This window comes from Crocuta crocuta, unplaced genomic scaffold, assembly GCF_008692635.1.
Source record: "Crocuta crocuta isolate KB4526 unplaced genomic scaffold, BGI_CrCroc_1.0 scaffold246, whole genome shotgun sequence".
Lineage (NCBI taxonomy): Eukaryota > Metazoa > Chordata > Mammalia > Carnivora > Hyaenidae > Crocuta > Crocuta crocuta.
The window spans coordinates 1,017,848-1,036,415 of record NW_027531902.1 but is presented as its reverse complement, the minus strand read 5'-3'; the positions used below and the strand labels follow the sequence as shown (position 1 = coordinate 1,036,415).

The following is an 18,568-nucleotide window of genomic DNA, read 5'->3' as shown; positions in this document are numbered from 1 at the left end:
AGAGACATGAATAAATCAGTCCCAGTCTTACCCTGAAGGCATCCACCATCTAGCGGGAGATAAAACATGCAGATTTAGTTTTACCTAGGGGCCCCACAAGCAGGGAAATAGGAAAATGTGGCTGTAACATATAAATAAAAGGAGTGGCAGGGATTGTGGAACCTGGTCCTCCATGGTCATTCCTTTCCGTCCCCTTTCCTCCCAGAAGGTACATAACTAAGGTTCAATAAGAACACAAGGATCTATGTAGCATTCCTGACTGGGTGATTTCTTTAAAGTTTGTTTATTTTGAGAGAAAGAGAGGCAAAGAGAGGGAGACCTATAGAATCCCAAGCAGGCTCCAAACTGTCAGTGCAGAGCCTGACATGGGGCTCTAGCTCATGAACCGTGATCATGACCTGAGCTCAAACCCAGAGTTGCACACTTAACTGACCAAGCCATCCAGCACCCCGGACTCGATGATTTCTTAACCATTCCCACAAGTGGGCAAGGCTGAGTAGGAGATGATTTTCAGCAGCTCCTCTGCCAAACTGTCAACTAACTGTAACCACCTTCTCCACTGCCCTCTTAATCCTTTTCTGAACACTTCTCCAACCTCCAGCTTTGGGAGCCCTTCTTCCCAGATGGCCTCAACTGGTCCCCCCACTAATGTACCTCCCTCACCCTATCCAGGTTTGCCTGTCCCCAGGTTACCTCTCAGAGAAGGCAGTCCTGCCTCCTGTGCTGCAGACGTCAAGGTAAGGACTCTATACTGAGCTATGAATGGCCAAGAGAGTCACACAAGAACTCTTGCTTTGTAAGACAGGAGTCTATTACTCCAAAAGCCACTCCACAGAGAGGAAGTTCATGAGTGAGATATTTTAATAAAGGCAAAACCAGGTAGCTCCCAACTTAAATTAAGCGATCAAAGAGTAAAGCAAATGGATAGTTCCAAGCCCACCCTTTGACCTCACTTCTGGGCCTCAGCAAGTGGAGTTCTTACCCACAAAGGAGAGAGCACCTGTTCTCAGGCAGAGCTGGCCACAGAAGGAATAGACTGCTTCTTCAGTTGGTGACTTTTGCTCTGGAAACCTTTCCCTGGTGGATATGAGGTGAGGTTTTGGGAGTATTTGAGCAATGCCTGGGATGTTAACTACTCTTAGCGAGTCTTACAAGGAACTTTTGAAAGCCACCTTTTGGCCTGCCTTTCACTGCCTTCCAATGCTCAGTTCTTTGAAATACTTGAATGGAGTTCAAGAGGTCTGCAAGTTCAGGGCCAGTGACAATCCTGCAAAGCAATGAATATGAGCAAATAATAACCAGGACTTCCCTTGAGCCCTGCTCTATGACACGGATACGTCCCATGGCTCAACCCTCTCAATCCCTCCAAGATGTAGACAGGATTCCCACTTTACAAATAATGAAACTAAGGCTCAAAGATTTGCTCTGTATCCCACAAAAGACAGGCAGTTTCAGTCCAGGTTTCCTGACTTTTCATCTGAGGCTCATAGTATGATATCCTGACTTGCATTCTGTTCAGACACAGCAAAAACTGAAACATTCCCCAGAGTATGTATCTTCAAGAAAGAAAATGATCTCAAAGAAGAAGAAAAGGTATTTGGTGGAATTTGGCAATGGGTTAGCAATGCTCACAAGTTACCAGGAGGCGGCAGAAGCCTGCCATCCTCCATGCTTACATCCTTTAAAACCCAGGTGGGCCTGGGAGTCCATACAGTCAGATCTTTTCGCTGAGAGGGCGCCCAAAGAAAGAGCAGGAATGCACCAGTGTGGGCTTCGGGAAAGGCCCGTCTCAGACAGCATGCATTGGAGAGCTAGAGGCGTGGGAAGAAGAGCCCTCCTACCTGAGAGGAGGATGCCCCCAGGAGACGTGCAGTGGCACAAGACTCTAGAATGTACACAGGATTTGAAGACAAACAATCCAAACCTAGGGTCATCAGCCTGCCATTTTCTAGCTTAAGTCATCTTTCCTCTCTGTGCCTGCTTCCGCATCCATGACAAGGAGATCATAACAACTGCCTCAAAGGACAAGGGGAATAATCAGGGCAACAGCACTTTGCAAACTATAAAGTGCACTTGCAGTTTGCACACGGGTTAGTTCACTTGAGTTCACAGACTGCTACCCTGACATCAGCTCTTGCTGGCACGTGACCTGCTGACAAGGTGGCCATGTGGACACTGGTGATGGAGGGCTGGGGGAGGGGCGCTGGCTGACCTTGAGGTTATAGACAGAGGGAGAAGGGGATGCCCCCGTCCCCGTTCTCTGGCAGGGGTTGCCCTGACCTCAGGATACTCCATCCCAGTGTGGTGTGCTATAAATGGGTTGTCAGTCCCCTGGGGTCCTATGTCCCCAGAGAAAAACCCTGAGTCTCCCCCAAGCAGCAGCCTGGAAGAATTGACCCAGCTCCTTCCACCCCAGGGACCATGAGCAGAGTCCCCTCCAGGCCGGATAGCTCAGAACTGAAATAGCAGAGAGAGACCACATACCCTGAAGCCCTCTGACTGCTCACAACTCTTTACACTTCTGCTCACTTCTGATCTGAGGGTACAACCTCAGATCACATTCATGATTTTATTCATCAGGCCAACAACCCAACAACCTTTAACCCCATTTTTAAGAAATGTTTATTTTATCTTTGAGAGAGAAAGAGCGTGAGCAGAGGAGGGGCAGAGAGAGAGGGAGACACAGAATCCGGAGCAGGCTCCAGGCTCTGAGCTGTCAGCACAGAGCCAGATGCGGGGCTCAAACTCACGAACTGTGAGACCTGAGCCAAGGTCGGTCGCTTAATCGACTGAGCCACACAGGCACGCCCCTCACCCCATTTTTTAAGATGAAGATATTTCTCACGCTTAACTGATTTGCCCAAAGTCATAAAATGGTTAAAAAACAAACTCAGGACCTGGTCTTATGGGCCTAAAGACGCTACCTTGCACTAATGTTACGCCAACAGAGATCTTCCATCCCTCTCCATCTGATCTTTCACTGTTTTTAAAATTTTCTGCTATAGAAATCTAAGCCCATTATTCTCAACTTATCACCATTATCAAGCTGTGCAAAGACCCTCTTTTGTTTGGCTTAATTTCATTGTATTTCATCTTCATTGTATTCCAATCCTCCAAACTGCTTCTTGGCCCCCAAACTGGCACTTCCTCCAATTTGATTGGTTGAATGGCTAGTTCATTTGTTCGTTCATTCATTCATTCATTCATTCATTCATTCATTCATTCATTCATTCATTTGGAGGCTTGAGCCAGATACATTTCTGACCACCACTGTGTTTGTGATACTTTTAACAAGTGTTTCTCTTTTGGTATTGCTGTTTTGAACTCATGGGCCCTAACCTCTGGTCCTTCCTCTGCTATATTCCTGGTGATTTATCATCTTATATTGATAAGCTTTCCTCATTCCGCACTCCTGCCATCCCAAAATATGTAACTTGCTACTTGTACCTATTTCATTTGTTTTATTCTTATTGCCTTATGATTTGTCTTATATTCTCTGGACTTGAATTCTCAGCTTGGAGGTATTTCCCAGCTCATTTTGTATTATTTACTGTATATACATGCTTTTGACTCTTGCATCCAAGGCAGTGACAGTGATGTTCAGAATCAGTCACTTTAGGTCAGTCCTCAACCATCGCCTAAAGGTCCAAGTTAACTCCTTGGAAGGCTGGCAGTAAATCATTGATACTCTTGCCTTGATCTTGATCTTCTGTACAAGTTTTACATATTCTAATAGTTGAATGAAAGAGCAGTGGTGTCCAATGGAACATTCCATGATAATGGAAATGTTCTGTATTTTTGTGCTGTTCAATATGGTAGCCACTAGTAACACGTGGCTATCAAGCAGTTGCAATGTGACTTACGTGGCTGAGGAGCTAAATTTTAGTTTTAATTAATTTTAATGAAAATATAAATAGCCTCATGTGGCTAGAGGTCGCCTAGTGGACAGTGTAGATCTACTGTATTGTTACCCACAGTGTGGTCCCCAGACAACAGGATTGCCACCCCCTGGAAGCATGTTAGAAGTGCAGAATATCAGGCACATCTAGTTCTACTGAATTAGATATGTGTTTTCATAATATCTCCAGGTGATTTTTATGCACACTCAAGTTTTTCCCCCCAGATGTATTGAGATATAATTGACATAATAACATTGTGTAAGTTTAAGGTGTACAGGGGTGTTGATTTATATACTTATATATTTTAAAATGATTACCACCGTAGGGTTAGCTAACAGTTCCATCACATCACATAATTACCATCTCTTTTTTGTGGCAAAAACGTTTAAGTTTTCCTCTCTTAGCAACTTTTAAGTATAATACAGTATTATTAACTATAATCACCATGCTGTACATTATACCCCCTAGAAGTTACTCATCTTGTAACTGAAAGTTTATACTCTTTGACCAACATTTACCCATTTTTCCCCACCCTCCAGACTCCAGTAACCATTCTAGTCTATTTTCATGAGTTCAGCTTTTTTAGATTTCACATATAAGTGATATCATACAGTATTTGTCCTCTCTCTGACTTGTTTTACTTAGCATAATGTGCTCAAGGTCTATCCATGTTGTCACAAATGGCAGGATATCCTTTCTCATGGTTGAATAATATTCCCATGTGGGAGGGGGGAGGTGTGTCTACATATATATACCACATCTTCTTTATCTGTTGATGGACGTTTAGGTTGTTTCCAATTTTGGCTATGGTGAATAACACTGCGGTGAACATGGGAGTGTAGATTTCTTTTTGAGATCCTGTTTTCATTTATTTTAGGTATATACCCAGAAGTGGGATTTCAGGGTCCTATGGTAGTTTTTTTTTTTTTAAGTTTATTTATTTATTTTTGACAGCGAAAGAGAAACAGAGCATTTATGAGCAGGAGAGGGGCAGAGTGAGAGGGAAAGAGAATCTCAAGCAGGCTCCATGCCATCAGCACCAAGCCCAACCTGGGGCTCAAACTCACGAACTCAGGTAGTGAGATCACTACCTGAAGCGAAATCAAGAGTTGGGACACTTAACTAACTGAACCACCCAGGCACCCCTATAGTCAATTTTCAGTGTGGTCGGTCATATTTCTCTCTCCTTCCTATAGCTCTTATGTGTTGTTCTGATTGTATCATTTGGCCAAGCCTCTAGTACTTTGCTCATCCACAGAAGGGATAGCAGGTAACTGAGCTAGAAGAGACACATCTAAACTTTCTCCATGTACTATATTTGCTGTAGTTAGTCAATAAATAGCCTTCATCAAGTTGAGAAAATACACATTTTAAAATTCCAAGGTGTTTATCAAATGCTTTAAATGCATGAAATGCATGAAATTTTTCTTTAATGGTAAGAATTACCTTAATAGTTTTTCTTCTTCACATTAAAGTTTCTTATAGTCTAGAATAAACCTTGCTTGGTCATAACTCTATAAATACATTGTGAGATACAGTTAGCTAATATTTTATTTATAACTTACATATCTATATTCAAATATGGAATAGCCCGATAGTTTTTTGTTTGTTTTTACAATCCTTATCTGACTTTGTAATAAAGCTTACACCAGTCTTACAACAAAGGAGAAACCAATTCCTAGTTTCTGGGACAATGTATATTTCTTATGTGATATTCTCCCCCTTACAGGTGGAACTTTCCTGTAAAATTATCTAAGCCTAGGGCTTTTCAGGAAGAGGGAGGTCTTTGATTGTATTGTAATTCTTAATTGAGTACTTATAACTCAGTGTGCTATTTATTCTTACTCCAATTTTGGAATTTCACATTTTGCCAAAATTATATCAGTTTTATTGTCTCCTAATTAGAAGTCTTCCTAATATTGTTAGTCTAAAACTTTTTTCTGTGTTTGTAGTTTCTTTCAGTATTTATTACAGGTTTATATCTTCTCTTTCTTTCCCCCATTGGTTTTGTCATGTATTTCTATATTTTATAATCTTGTCACAACACCAGCTTGTTTAATGTCTTATTGTTGCTACATTCTATTTCTCTGAGTTTTGACCTTAGGTATATGTTTTATTTCCTCCCTCTCTCCTTTCCTTCCTTCCTTCCTTCCTTCCTTCCTTCCTTCCTTCCTTCCTTCCTTCCTCCTCTTCCTTCTTCTTCTCCTCCTCCTCCTCCTCCTCTTCCTTCTTCTTTTCTTCCTCCTCCTCCTCTTCCTTCTCCTCTTCTTCTTTCTCCTCCTCCTTCTTCTTCAGGATTATTCTGGAATGTTTTTTCTAGCTTCCTTTCTGCACTAAAAAATTAGCTCCAAGAATGTTTCAAAAAGAGGTTTGGGGATAAGCTACCTGAAGCTTTATATACCTGACATTATTTTTTTTTACTTATGTTTAAATGGTATTTTAGCTGGATATAAAATTCTAGTTTGAATTCTTTTTCTATCAACACTTTAAAATATTACTTCATTGTCTTGTGTCCAGTTCTGTTATTGAGGGTTCATGTCATTCTTTTTCCTTTTTAGTTGATCTATTTTCTCTTTCTAGATGTTTTGAAAATTTTCTCTCCATCATTAATGTTCTTAAATTTCACTACAATATATCTAGCTGTGAGTTCCTTTTCTATCTATCTTGTTTAACACTGTGTCCTTTCAATCTGAAGTTATCTATTTTCACTATGTCTAAGAAATTCTTGGTCATGGTATCTTTAAATATATCCTCTCTCCATAGCATATTTTCCCATGCTGGCTCCAAAGTCCATGATCCTAATCACTACATTATCCTCCCTCTCTGAAAAGACAGTCCACATTTTGTTGCCCTTGTCTGTTTAGGTACTGCCTTGCACCACCACACTGTGAAAGGCAGTGATAGGGCCTGATTTTCCATTTGTATTCCTAGTGTATCAGTGCCCACTGTGTGTTGAATGAATGAATGAATGAATGAACGAAGTTAAGAGAATGGAGGAGTATAAGAGACCATAGGGCTGGAGCAGGAGGTACTATGGTGTCAGGGCAGCAACCAAGCTTCATGCACCTATCAGGGTGGCAGCCCCTTTAGCAGACCCCTCCCTGTAGGAATGAGCACCTGGGCCAGCCAGCCTAACCCGGTCACACTCAGATATAATGACTGCCATATCTCAACCAATTCTGGCCTCAAGCTCTACTCTGACAGTAGTGGGGATCCTGAGGTGAAGCTGATCTGACTTTTTCCTGTCCAGCTGTGGGAACCTATGGCAAGCTGTTCTGCTTTTTGACTCTCAGTTTCCTTTTCTATAATATGAGGATAATGGCACTGCCTTGTCCAGTTTGTAAGGGTATCAAGAGCAGCAAAAGAGACATTTAAGTGCTTTCTAAGTGTGAAGAGCTGCACATAACAAGGTGCTGCTATCATCAGGGACATATCACAATGCACATAAGAGCTTCTAGCCCTCAGGTCTGAGTTCTGAAGGTGGATTCTTCATGGTAATGTGGAGACCTTGCTTCCTTAGAGAGGGTCAAGACTCCTCACAGGTCTGTGGCTTTCCAGATCATTGAGAAGAAACTTCTGGGAGTCAGAGCCAGCTTCCATCCAGCTGGAGCAGCAACTCCAGGCTGATGATTATCCCTGCCCTTCACTCTCCCCTCCTACATACTCAGCCCAAATGTTCTGCTGTATGTCTCCACCCCATTCCCCACCCCTCATCCTTCCATCCTCTGGTCTCATTGAGTCCCCAGTCTGGCTCTGCTGCTTGTAAGGGGGCCCTATACTAGCATTTCCATTCCCCTCTTCCCAGCAGAACTTCCTTCACTAGATCTACATTCTTGTGACCCTGCTCTCATCTAGGCCTGCACTGAGGAATTCAATCTGAGGGTCTCCTAGATGATCTATGTTTACTCCTCATGAGTTATTTATATAGACATCCAAAGTCCTAACCCAAAGAGAGTGCCAATGGTGGAAATGTCAGGTCCCCTAGTAGATTGGTGGTCAAGAGAACAAGGGATATATTTCAGACACCTCAAATAGCTCACATATGTAGTAATGTAGAATCTTGGCAAATACTCCCTTGGTTTCCAAATGTACAGACATTTTCTGGGTAAGATCTTCTATCCTAGATCTAGGCTATCAGCTCTTAGAAACACCTTCTCATTTTGGCTTCTCTTAAGGGCCTCTCCCACCAACCTTTGAAATTTTATCGAGTCATGCGATTTCCTACCGTCTTTTTATTTTTTAAATAAGTTTGATGTCCTTTCAATATTTGTGCCTTTCTGATCGTCTTTCATTACAGTCTTCCTTTTGTATAGCTTTATTTTAAGAGGCTTTAAGCATGGGTGGGAAATCAGATTGGATTATCTTGGGTACCATCCAAGTCTGAACTCATTGATTCTGTGAAATTTACAACATAGTTAACACTAAACTAGCACCAGTGAGGATCACTAATGATTAAACCTTCAATTATGTGGATGGTACCCTTCTGCTTACTAAGAAGATACAGTGCTAACCAACAATTTCTTTGCTCAATGTTATGCTTAGTGAGTTACTCTTACATTGTCTGGTTTGAAAATTCAAACTAGCCATATTCCAATGTGCTTTGGAAAGCCTATCTTAGTAATGATAATTGATCACACACAATATACCAGGCACTCTCCCAAGTACTTTAAATATGCTAGCTTGTTTATTTCTCATAATAATATTATGAGATAATTAATATTTTTACTCCTACATTACAGAAAGGAGAAGTAAGGCACAGAGATACTAAGTAATTTGCCCAAGATGAGAGTCAGTAAATGATAGAGCTGGGATTCAAACTTAGCAATCTGGCCTCTTAACTACTACCCATGCTACCTCATAAAGCTCAGAAAAGATTATTGTGCACCCCCTCATATGTAATTATGCTGTCATATCTCCTCCCAGGAGACTATGAGAACCCTTTCCTTTACTCCCTTATCATTATAATGTGTCTGGGGTTTACCTGTTACACACTGAAGAAAGAATTAGGAAACCTTTGAAAGAAGTGAGTACTAGAAATAAAGATACTGAAGCTACAGTAAGAAACAGAAAGTAAGCAATGTTTGAGTCAAACTCACAAGGGTTGGAGGGGGGAGCGGAGGAGGAAATGAGGGTCTTATCAAGGGCTGTGAAATCGTAAGTGGGTGCCATACAGAAGAAGATGAATAGGAACACTCAAAATCATAAAGTTGTCAAATTCATCAGTAGAATTTTATTTGAAGTCTAACAGGGTGTTTTGTTTTGTTTTGTTTGGAACTATACAATCTGATTTGGAAGAAATTGATTTCTCAAACGGACCTAGGAGAGCAAAAGGGCCAAGAATAACTGAGAAGCGATTCTGAAAAAGTAGAACGTGGAACAACTTGCCCTACCAGGTATCAAGATTTATTATCAAACTATTTCGTAATGAAGACAACAGAATTGGGACAAAAGGATAAACCAATGGAACAGAACAGAAAGCCTAGCCGCTGGCCCACCCGTATTTGGAAACAATACCAGTTAGAGATGGTGTTACAAATCCATGTGGAAAGGGTAGTGTGTTTAATAAATGGATCCCAGGAACTTTTGTCCATATGGAAAATACAAACTTAGATTTCTCCCTTAAATCAACCCTATGTAGATTATAGAACTAAAAACAAAAAGCAAAATTTTAAAGTATAAGATGAAAATATAGAAAAATTCTTTTTTAAAAAAATGTTTTGGGGCACCTGGGTGGCTCAGTTGGTTAAGTGGCCGACTTCGGCTCGGGTCAGATCTCACAGTTCGTGGGTTCGAGCCCCATGTCGGGCTCTGTGCTGGAGCCTGCTTCCAATTCTGTGTGTCCCTCTCTCTCTGCCCTGCTCATGGTCTGTCTCTCTTTGTCTCTCAAAAATAAATAAATGTTAAAAAAATTTTTTTAATGTTTTATTCATTTCTGAGAGAGAGACACACACAGCGTGAGCAGGGGAGGGTCAGAGAGAGAGGGAGATACAGAATCTGAAACAGCCTCCAGACTCTGAGCTAGCTGTCAGCACAGAGCCCGACGTGGGGCTCAAACCCACAAACCGTGAGATAATGACCTGAGCCGAAGTCGGACGCTTAACCGACTGAGCCACCCAGGTGCTCCTAGAAAAATTCTTTATGACCCTAAGATAAGGAACAATTTCTCTTCAAAAAATAGAAAACATAAAAATTTGATAATTTTGACTACATTAAAATTAACTTCTGCGTAACAGAAGGCCACTATAACAAAGTGAAAAACAAGCCATAGCTTGGGAGACAGTACTTACAATGAGTGTAACATATGAAGAAACCTCTCAAATTAATTAGAAAAAGATATATAACCTTGGGAAGAAATGGGAAAAGAATATAAACTATTGATTTGTAGAAGAGGAACCGCAGAAGGTCAATAGAAATACAAAAAGATTCTTGCTTTCACTATTAAGCAAAGAAATACAAATCAAAACAACGATAAAATACCATTTACACCTACCAGATCAGTGAAAATGTATGTCGGCCTATGCCAAGTGTTGGCAGAGCTATTAAATCACAGAAACTCATTCCCTGCTAGTGGCATTGTAAGTTGGTGCAAGTACTTTGGAGAGTAATTTGGCAGTAACTAGTAAAGTTGTAGGTGGTCATGTCCAGAAATTCTGCTCCTAAGCATCTAGTCCTATATGTGAACACAAAGCGACAGGTATTAAGATGTTTGCTATAGCATGGAAACAGCCTAAATGCCCATCAACAAGATAATGGGAAACCAAATCATATTACAGTTATACAATACAATATAGTCCAGCATGTGTTGGCATAGAAAAAAAATCTCACAATTGGAATGCTAAGGAAGAAATGAACAGTGCAGAAGATGATGATATTGTATATACACACATATATAGTTTAAAAGCTGGCAGGGCATAATAATACTTTATAATGTTTATGGAAACATAAAAATTCAATAAAAAGGGTAAAAAACATAAAAACACACATGAGGATAATTAACACTGAATTCAAAACAGTGCTTGGGGCGCCTGGGTGGCTTAATCATTTGGGAATCTTACTCTTGATTTCAGCTCAGGTCATGATTGCATGGTCTTGAGATCGAGCCCCACTTCAGGATTTTCTCTCTCTCTCTCTTTTTCTTTATCCCTCCCCTACTTGCACAAACTCTCTCTCATTCTCTCTCAAAATAAACTTAAAAAACAAAACAGTGCTTAGCTCTGGTAAATGAGGGAGTGGATGGGCTGGGAAGGAGTCAGAGGAGAACTCCATTGTATCTCTAATATTTGCTATCTTTGAAGTAGAAAAACCTGAAGCGAATAAGGCAATATGGTAATATTTGTGAAAGCTGATGTGGCCATCATTAGCTCTGCCCACCGAATATTTCTGGCTCTCTGCCTTCCAGGCCTATGGTAGGGTTGCAATTCCCATCCACTCTGAGGTTACTTTGGCCAATCAGCTGGAGTGGAAGTGACTTATGTTTTTGACCTCAGGAGCCAGTGCACAAAAGTTTTGGCCAGCATGACAGCACCAGCACGTTGTCAAAGCTTCTCTCTTCCCCAGTCCCTGAGTAGACAAGATATCCTCAGGCAACCCATGGAGGACAGGTGGATGAGTATGAAATGAACCTTTCTTGCTCTCAGCCACTGAGACCTGGGGATGTTTGTTAGGACAGCATAACCAAGTCTGTCCTGATATAGCCAGGAAGTTTGTCCCCAGGGGTTCACTGTATTGGTCTCTGATTTTATCTACATGTTGAAAAATTACAAATAAAAAGTTTAAAGTTCTCAAATTGGACTGGATTAATCATAGTTCTCAGCCCATAGGACACTATGTTTACTGGTCTGTGCAAGGCCCCTCTCTTACTTTCCAGACTCCTTCTGGAAGAAATGTGGACCTACAGGAGACATTGATAAGGGGGACGGGTAATGGGCTCACCCTCCCAGCCTGAGTCCAGGTTCCCTCCAGGTGGGTGCTAGCCTACAGCATCTCCCAGCAGCTAGTAGGAACCAGAAACCCAGTGAGACAATCTTTGCTCTTCTCCAGAGAAGTGTAAACAAGAATGGTGATGAATGCAGTGACCCCCAACTGGTGCTAGGACTTTTTTTTTTTAATCTTTTAATGTTTATTTATTTTTGAGAGAGAGAGAGAGAGAGCAGGGGAGGGGCAGACAGAGAGGGAGATACAGAATGTGCTGCAGGCTCCAGGCTCTGAGCTGCCAGCACAGAGCCCGATGCAAGGCTCGAACTCACAAACCGCAAGATCATGACCTGAGCCGAAGTCAGACTCTTAACCGACTGAGCCACCCAGGAGCCTTTGTACTGACTCTTTGTATGGCTTTTGGAAAAATTGTTTTGCTCTTGATTCCCAGTTCTCTGATGTTTCTGAAGGGAGTAGGCTTGCCCCCAGGTAGATACCTCTCCTGCCCCTTCAAGCAAGCACCTGTCCTGTATCCCCACAAACCAGCCTCAGATACAGGTCCTCAGATACAGGTCACCTCAGCAAGAAATGCTAGAAAAACTTTCTCACCCACATCTTGGCTTTCAGGTTCCTTTTGAGGGCTGCCTGCAAAGCCCACAGGGAGTAAAAACCCCAGAAAGAGGTGGGGAGGAGGGGGCAGAGTGCTGTGGAGAAGGAAGAGAAACTCATGCTCCCGGCCAGTTCTGTTCCGTACTATGCAGCGAAACACAAGCGGCCTGGAAGTCACCATGAAATGCAATGCCTTTGAGAAGTTCCGTGGAAAGAATGATATCATGGCCAACCACTCCCTGTACCCCCCCCCCAACCTTTTTTCCAGTGGGAGTGAGAAATAAATAGACTGACACATTTTCCAGTCAGGGAGCCGTTCTGGAGAGCAAGTTTACCTTGGCACAGGCGCTCAGGTGGGGCTGTGAGAAACCTTATCTGCGCTTTGCCCAGAATACGAGGAGCCCTCATCTCCCCAGAGCCTTGGCCACCGTGCAGGTGACCGCAGGAGGGAGGTGAGCACAGTGAGCAGCAGGCTGGCCAGAGCCCCTGCAGAGTCAGACTGGCCGGGGAGAGAGAGGGCTGCGTTAGGTAAATATTGCCCGCCTTTGATTGACGGGCTCATTACTGACTCTCTGCTGGTCACCAAGAGAAATGCCATCAAATCCGCCGGATTCAACAGTAAAATTGACATCTCTTAACTCGATGCTTCTCAAACTGTAATGTGCATATGGTCACCTGGGGACCTCGTTAAATGGCAGCTTCTGATTCAGCAGGTTGGGGCAGGGCTGAGGAATCACGTTTCCAACAAGCGGCTGGGCCGGTCTACAAGGCCACACTGAGAGCTCACAGAGTCTTAGGGTTCAGATGACTGTGTGCATGTTACACAGGTGAAATAGTTACCATTTAAGGAGCTCTGTCTTGACTCTGTGACAGGTGCTGGGCCAGGTGGTTCCTGGCATCTAGCTCTTTCCCCTTTATGCCAGCTCTGCGAGGGAGATGTTATTCCCCCTGCCCCTCCTTGACAGGTGAGGAAATAGAGGCTAAGAAGGTTAATTTGTGTTTTATACGTGTCATTTCCAAGCGATTTCATTACTACCTTCCCTCCCCTTTCCAGTGATCTGAAATAACCCAAAGACAAAGGATAATAAACACCCTGTAGTCAGGCTGGGTGATTCTGCCTGTGGTGATTTGCCCTCTTGATACCCGAGAATGAGTAATTCCTTTTGTACAGAATTGTGAAGGCCAAGAACAGGAGCTCAGGAACCCTGGAATTAATATCTGGCCTAGTAAGTCCTGGCCTCAATGGAGACAGCAAGTCAGAAAGGTAGACAAGCCTTATTTTAAATCCCTCTGGTGCTCATGTGTTTACCCCTACGACATGCCGTTTGAGATTCTTAATACCTGGAGGAGCTGCTTTGAGGTGTCAGCTTGGAAAGAATGCCTCTTTGCCTCCTAGGACCATTCAGGATCGTGAGAGGAAAAAATGCCCCAGCCTGTGGGACCACCAAAGTGGAGGCAACTATAGATGGACTGACTGACTGACTGACTGACTGACCTGGAGATATTTAAATATCTCGAAGAACTGTGATGTGTGCTTGCAAAACCCAGACGGCATCCAGGTATGAGCTTGCATCACGTCCAGATCTTAAGGAGCAATGCGGCCCCACTGGCCGGTCCTGGCCAGGCACTTCACATAGCAAAGCGGGGACAATGAGAGACTCCCCTGCAGACCATTGGAAGACTTTAGTTTTGGTGGCCACTCAACAGGTCGGACTCCCCCAGGACACCACTAGCAGTTGAACCTGATTCACAGCAGTTTGGAGACGTGACCATGATTTGCACTGCAGGGTGGGAAGGCTAAGTTCAGGCTGTCTTGGAGATCGATCACAACTCCATCCTGGGAAGTTGTTACATAGAAGAAAATACTCAGAAGATGCATTGGAAGCCTCCAAAGAAGTCAGCTATACTATTGTTGTTTACATATTACATCATTCAAGAGAGCATTTGAGGGCGTTTTCAGACACCACGGAAAATAGAGCAAAGTTAAAAAAAAAAATAAGAGAGACTATGGGGATAAATAGAGGTGAAAGGGGATAAAACCTAATGTAGCTAATACATCCTCAAACACCGTGAGGTCCCATAAACTTGGACTAATGCTTCTTCACATCAAGCTCTGACTCCGTAACCAAAAGAGTGAAAATGCAAAGAAAAGCACACACAGAACCCACTGCATCCACCACATACAAAAAAGAAGCAGGATCTTCAGAGAGGTACATCCGTTCCTGGTGCTGGGGGTCCCTGGGGGGAGAATTGGAAGACACAGCGGAATGCCATGAAGTGTGACCTCAGCACAAGCTCTGTGGGAAACTCCACCGGTTGTTTTGTGGGGGTGTTTCCTAGAACACCCCAGTGCAGGCTAATGACACGACAGTGCCTGGTCCACAAGGAGCAACTATGGAAGAATCCAGAACTGCTCCTGCTCAGCTGGCTTAATTCTACCATAAAAACCTGAAGGGCTGACTTCTAAGGCCCCCTGGGCCCTTCCCCTCTGGGAATCTAAAAGTCAGTCTTTTCTCCAGGTCCGGTGTTGCCTTCACTCAGTGCTTCGGGGATTGAGCCCCTCAGGCTCCCAGCAAGCCTGCAGACATTGATGGGAGAGTTGAGGGTCACCACAGCCCCATCCCCAGGCTGGAAGCAGCAGTCTCCTCACCACGAGCTGCTGGACACAGAGGAGCCTCCTTTCTGAGGACAAGCACAGGCCAAGGAGCCAGAGGCCCAGACCAAGTGCTGGTTCTGAGTTCACCACTCACTGACTGTCGCGGCTGAGGCAAGACACCTCCTCTCTCTGGGCCTTAGTTCTGTCACCTGCAAAATGCAGATGGACTAGCATTTCATCTGTGCCTCCCTGAGGATTCGAGAGCTGCAGGCCTCTGCAATGCATGGTAAACCCAAGTGAGGCTATAAAGTGGAGTTGCAAGCTTTGGGCTCTGTGGTAGAAATAGAAATGTGCCACCCGGGTCCCCGGTCAGAGGAGGGCCCAGGGCCCAACTGTGATGAGAGGGGCCAGCAGACGGCCTCCAGCTGTCAGCTCCTTTGAGGTTGGTACCAGCCAAAGACATCCACTTCTGTCAGGATCCTTCCCCAGAGCAGCCCACACTGCGGACGGAGCCAGGCAGGGGAAAGAAGGCACTGGAGCTATGTCCCAATGCAGGACATTCTGACAGGTGATATTTGCTCCAAAGCTCCCCGTAGGATTGGCCAAGATCTGTGGAGTCCACATCTCTGTTAAACTTCCTTCTGGGTCCAGGCCTGTTTCTTCCCCTGCCTTTCCTGGGTGTTAGTCCTAAACCCTGTCTCCACATCTGCCTCTGAAGAACCCATCTGCAACAGCGTCCAAGCACCCACAGCCCCCAAACTGTCCAGGCACCCGACTTAGGCTGCCATGGACCCAAGAGTGACAGAAACAACCAGTGTGGATGGTGTGGGAGCATGTGTAGCTGTAGCTACAGCTCAGGGCTGGTCATCATGTGGGACCCCCACACACACACGGAAAAGGCCAGACTCCCTTCTCCCCAGACCAGCCCCTTCTGCACTTGGCTTTTTCAGCAGGTGCTGCCAGTTTTGCAATGGCTCAAGTTCAAGAAACCCCAGTCTTCTCCAACTCCCTTTCTCTTTTGCTCCCACATCCAAACAAGCACTGAAGCCTCCCCCTTTGCCTTGCCTCTGCCATCACTGCCCCTTCCGTGAGCGCCACCTCCCCTGGGGCCATTGCAGCAGCCCCCTGCAGATCCCCTCTCCGGCTTACCCCCATGCAGGCTCCTATCACTGTGAGGCCTCCTCTGCTCTCTGGCGGGGCGGCGTTGCTCTGTAGGAGGAAGAGAGTGTTAGGTCTGTTGGAATCCTACCAGTCCCTCACACCTGTTTCCCCCGAAGTCACTGGGAAGCGTTCGTTGCTGTTTGTAACAAATACCCACACACAAACAAAGCTGGTAAAACAAGGTGGATGAGACGTCTCTGTTTCTGTTTGGATTCAGGTCAGCGTGATTTCCCTAGCTCGGACGCAGAAGACAGATCTCTCGTCAGCTGCTGAGGTGTCGCTGGCACACAAGTGCATGTGCTTGTGTGGACGTGTGAAGTCCCGTCAACAAAAGGGGAGCCGGGTGATTCGCTGGCACTTGACATCAGGGTATTGAGAAACAGTCTGTAATACAAATGGCTTTAAAATGCCCACATCCTCACTTGTAGACGGGCAGGCTGTGCATGTGGGAGACCGTATACTTGCTGGCGAGGGCTAGTATAGCCTCCCTGTACTGCCATAGGGGCTCACACACCTGTGTGCTTCTAATCAGGGTGTCAGCAAGTGCGAGAGCCAGGGCAAAGACTCCAAGAAAATGCTGGAAAGAGGGAGAGATGGGATATCAACCATTAGACTTGGGATCCCTCTCTTCTAAGAGAACTGGTTCGGCCTCACTTTCTCAGAAACCCAGAGAGTCTCGCTGCTCTTGTTCTCCTGTGAATGAGCAACAAAATGAAGTAACCAATGTGAGTTTCACTTTCCCTTCTTTGTACTCTTCATTTACAACCAGATCCAATGGAGGATCATTTACGATCACACCTTTCCACCGAGGAAGCTGAGCACTTCTCACTAGTACCTCCTTCCTGGGCAGCGAGCTGAGGGAAGGGAATGTCAGGCCTACTTTACAAAGACTAGACTGAGGCCAAGTGACAAGACTCGTTCATTCTCTTGTTGAGAATGTCAGACACATCATGATCTGGAGTCATTCATGAGTCTTTACAGGTTCTTCTTTTTAATTTGAGGAATCACTAAGCATTGTGGAAGGTGAGGGTCCTGCAGATGAAGGCGATAAAAGGAGAATGACCCTCGTAGGTGTGTAGGGGATGCTCTAGGGTGGAACTGGACTAGAGAGGCAAAGCTCTCACTGGCGCACTCTCCAAGCACTCTGCAATTCAAGAGGGCAGGTGGCGAGGAGCAAGGATCGCCACTCCCCCCAACCTCCAGAGAGGCTGCAGCACACATTGTGCTCCAGCCGTTTTCAATAGTAACATCAGGGGCATTCCAGCAGACATCTAGATAGAAAACAGTCTTTGGAGAATCTCCTCCCATCCTTCTTATTTTTGTTTCCCAAGAGAAGGCCTGGATGAAAAGGAACGAGATAGACAGAGAGCAGGTGGGGAGTGCAAGGCTAGTTTGCTGCAGTGGTGCAAGCTTCGGGGTGGGGGCTGACGATGCTCCTGCCTGAACCCATGTTGTACCAGCCCATCTGCTCAGGAGGCTTAGAAGCCCTATGTGCGAGCCTCTGCTGCCCTGAGGGCCTCATTAAGCATGTGAAAAGGCATATGGCCTTTCTCACTGTCACGGCATGTCATCGGCTTTGCTCAGGCCAGTGCAGGACTTCTCTCCTAGCGTACACCTGGGCTGCATGGCCTGGGCTGGCCCTGGACAGGTGTACTGGGTGCCTGGGGCCTACTCAGAGGAGTCCCCATCTGTCTGAAGCTTCTAAGTAAAAAGGGAAGAGGAAAAGAATCTGCGGAGACCCTTTTCCCCCTCACATTGACCACTGGGTTTAAGCCACTAGAGTGCTGTTGCCAGACTACAGCTGGGGGCAAGGATTCCAGTCAGATGCCTCTGGAAGGAAAGTTCACTGGCTGCACCCACCCCAGCCCTCTGAGTGGTTCACTTCTTGCTTTGTCTTATCATGGCATGGTTTCCCCTTCAGACTTCTGCCATCAACCATCACCAGTCTCTGTGACCACAGAGCTCTTTCCTCTCACCCATTTACCCTGCCCAAAATGCCATTGTTCAACGGAGGCCCTGGAGGCATTGCAACCATGTCTCTCTCACCAGAATGTGAATTTATGGGTCAGGTCAAGTGTGCTTGCTTTGCAGCTGCCTGGGATTAGGGAGTTGAAAGACAGATACTTGCGTGGGAAAGAAAAGCACGGGTTTTGGAGCTTGCAAGGCTGTTATAAAGGGAGCATGGGTTTCTGGAGATCAGTGGGCGCCCGGAGCAGGTCAGAGAGAGGTGCGAAACAAGAGGGAGTGGAAAGGGGAAGTCTCAGAAGACATGGTTCACATAAACTCAATTTGACCTACTTAACACTTCTACCACCTAACTGGAAAAGAAATGCTGATATTAACTCAATGTAGAGCTGAGGGAAACTGGATGGGCTTAGCCAATAGCAGT

At 44.9% G+C, this 18,568-nt stretch overlaps 1 long non-coding RNA gene across 3 annotated transcripts; it reads left to right on the top strand.

Moving 5' to 3' along the window:
• The first annotated feature begins 1,384 nt into the window (after positions 1–1,384).
• Positions 1,385–16,898, top strand: LOC144239949 (uncharacterized). 3 transcript variants are annotated; one of them, XR_013337519.1, is made up of 3 exons: positions 1,385–1,593; positions 9,195–9,292; positions 16,397–16,898. It is a non-coding gene; the product is annotated as an uncharacterized LOC144239949 (long non-coding RNA). The 3 variants fall into 3 exon arrangements; XR_013337521.1 differs by lacking the exon at positions 1,385–1,593 and adding an exon at positions 8,870–8,922; XR_013337520.1 differs by lacking the exon at positions 1,385–1,593 and adding an exon at positions 8,887–8,969.
• The last annotated feature ends 1,670 nt before the right edge of the window (positions 16,899–18,568 follow it).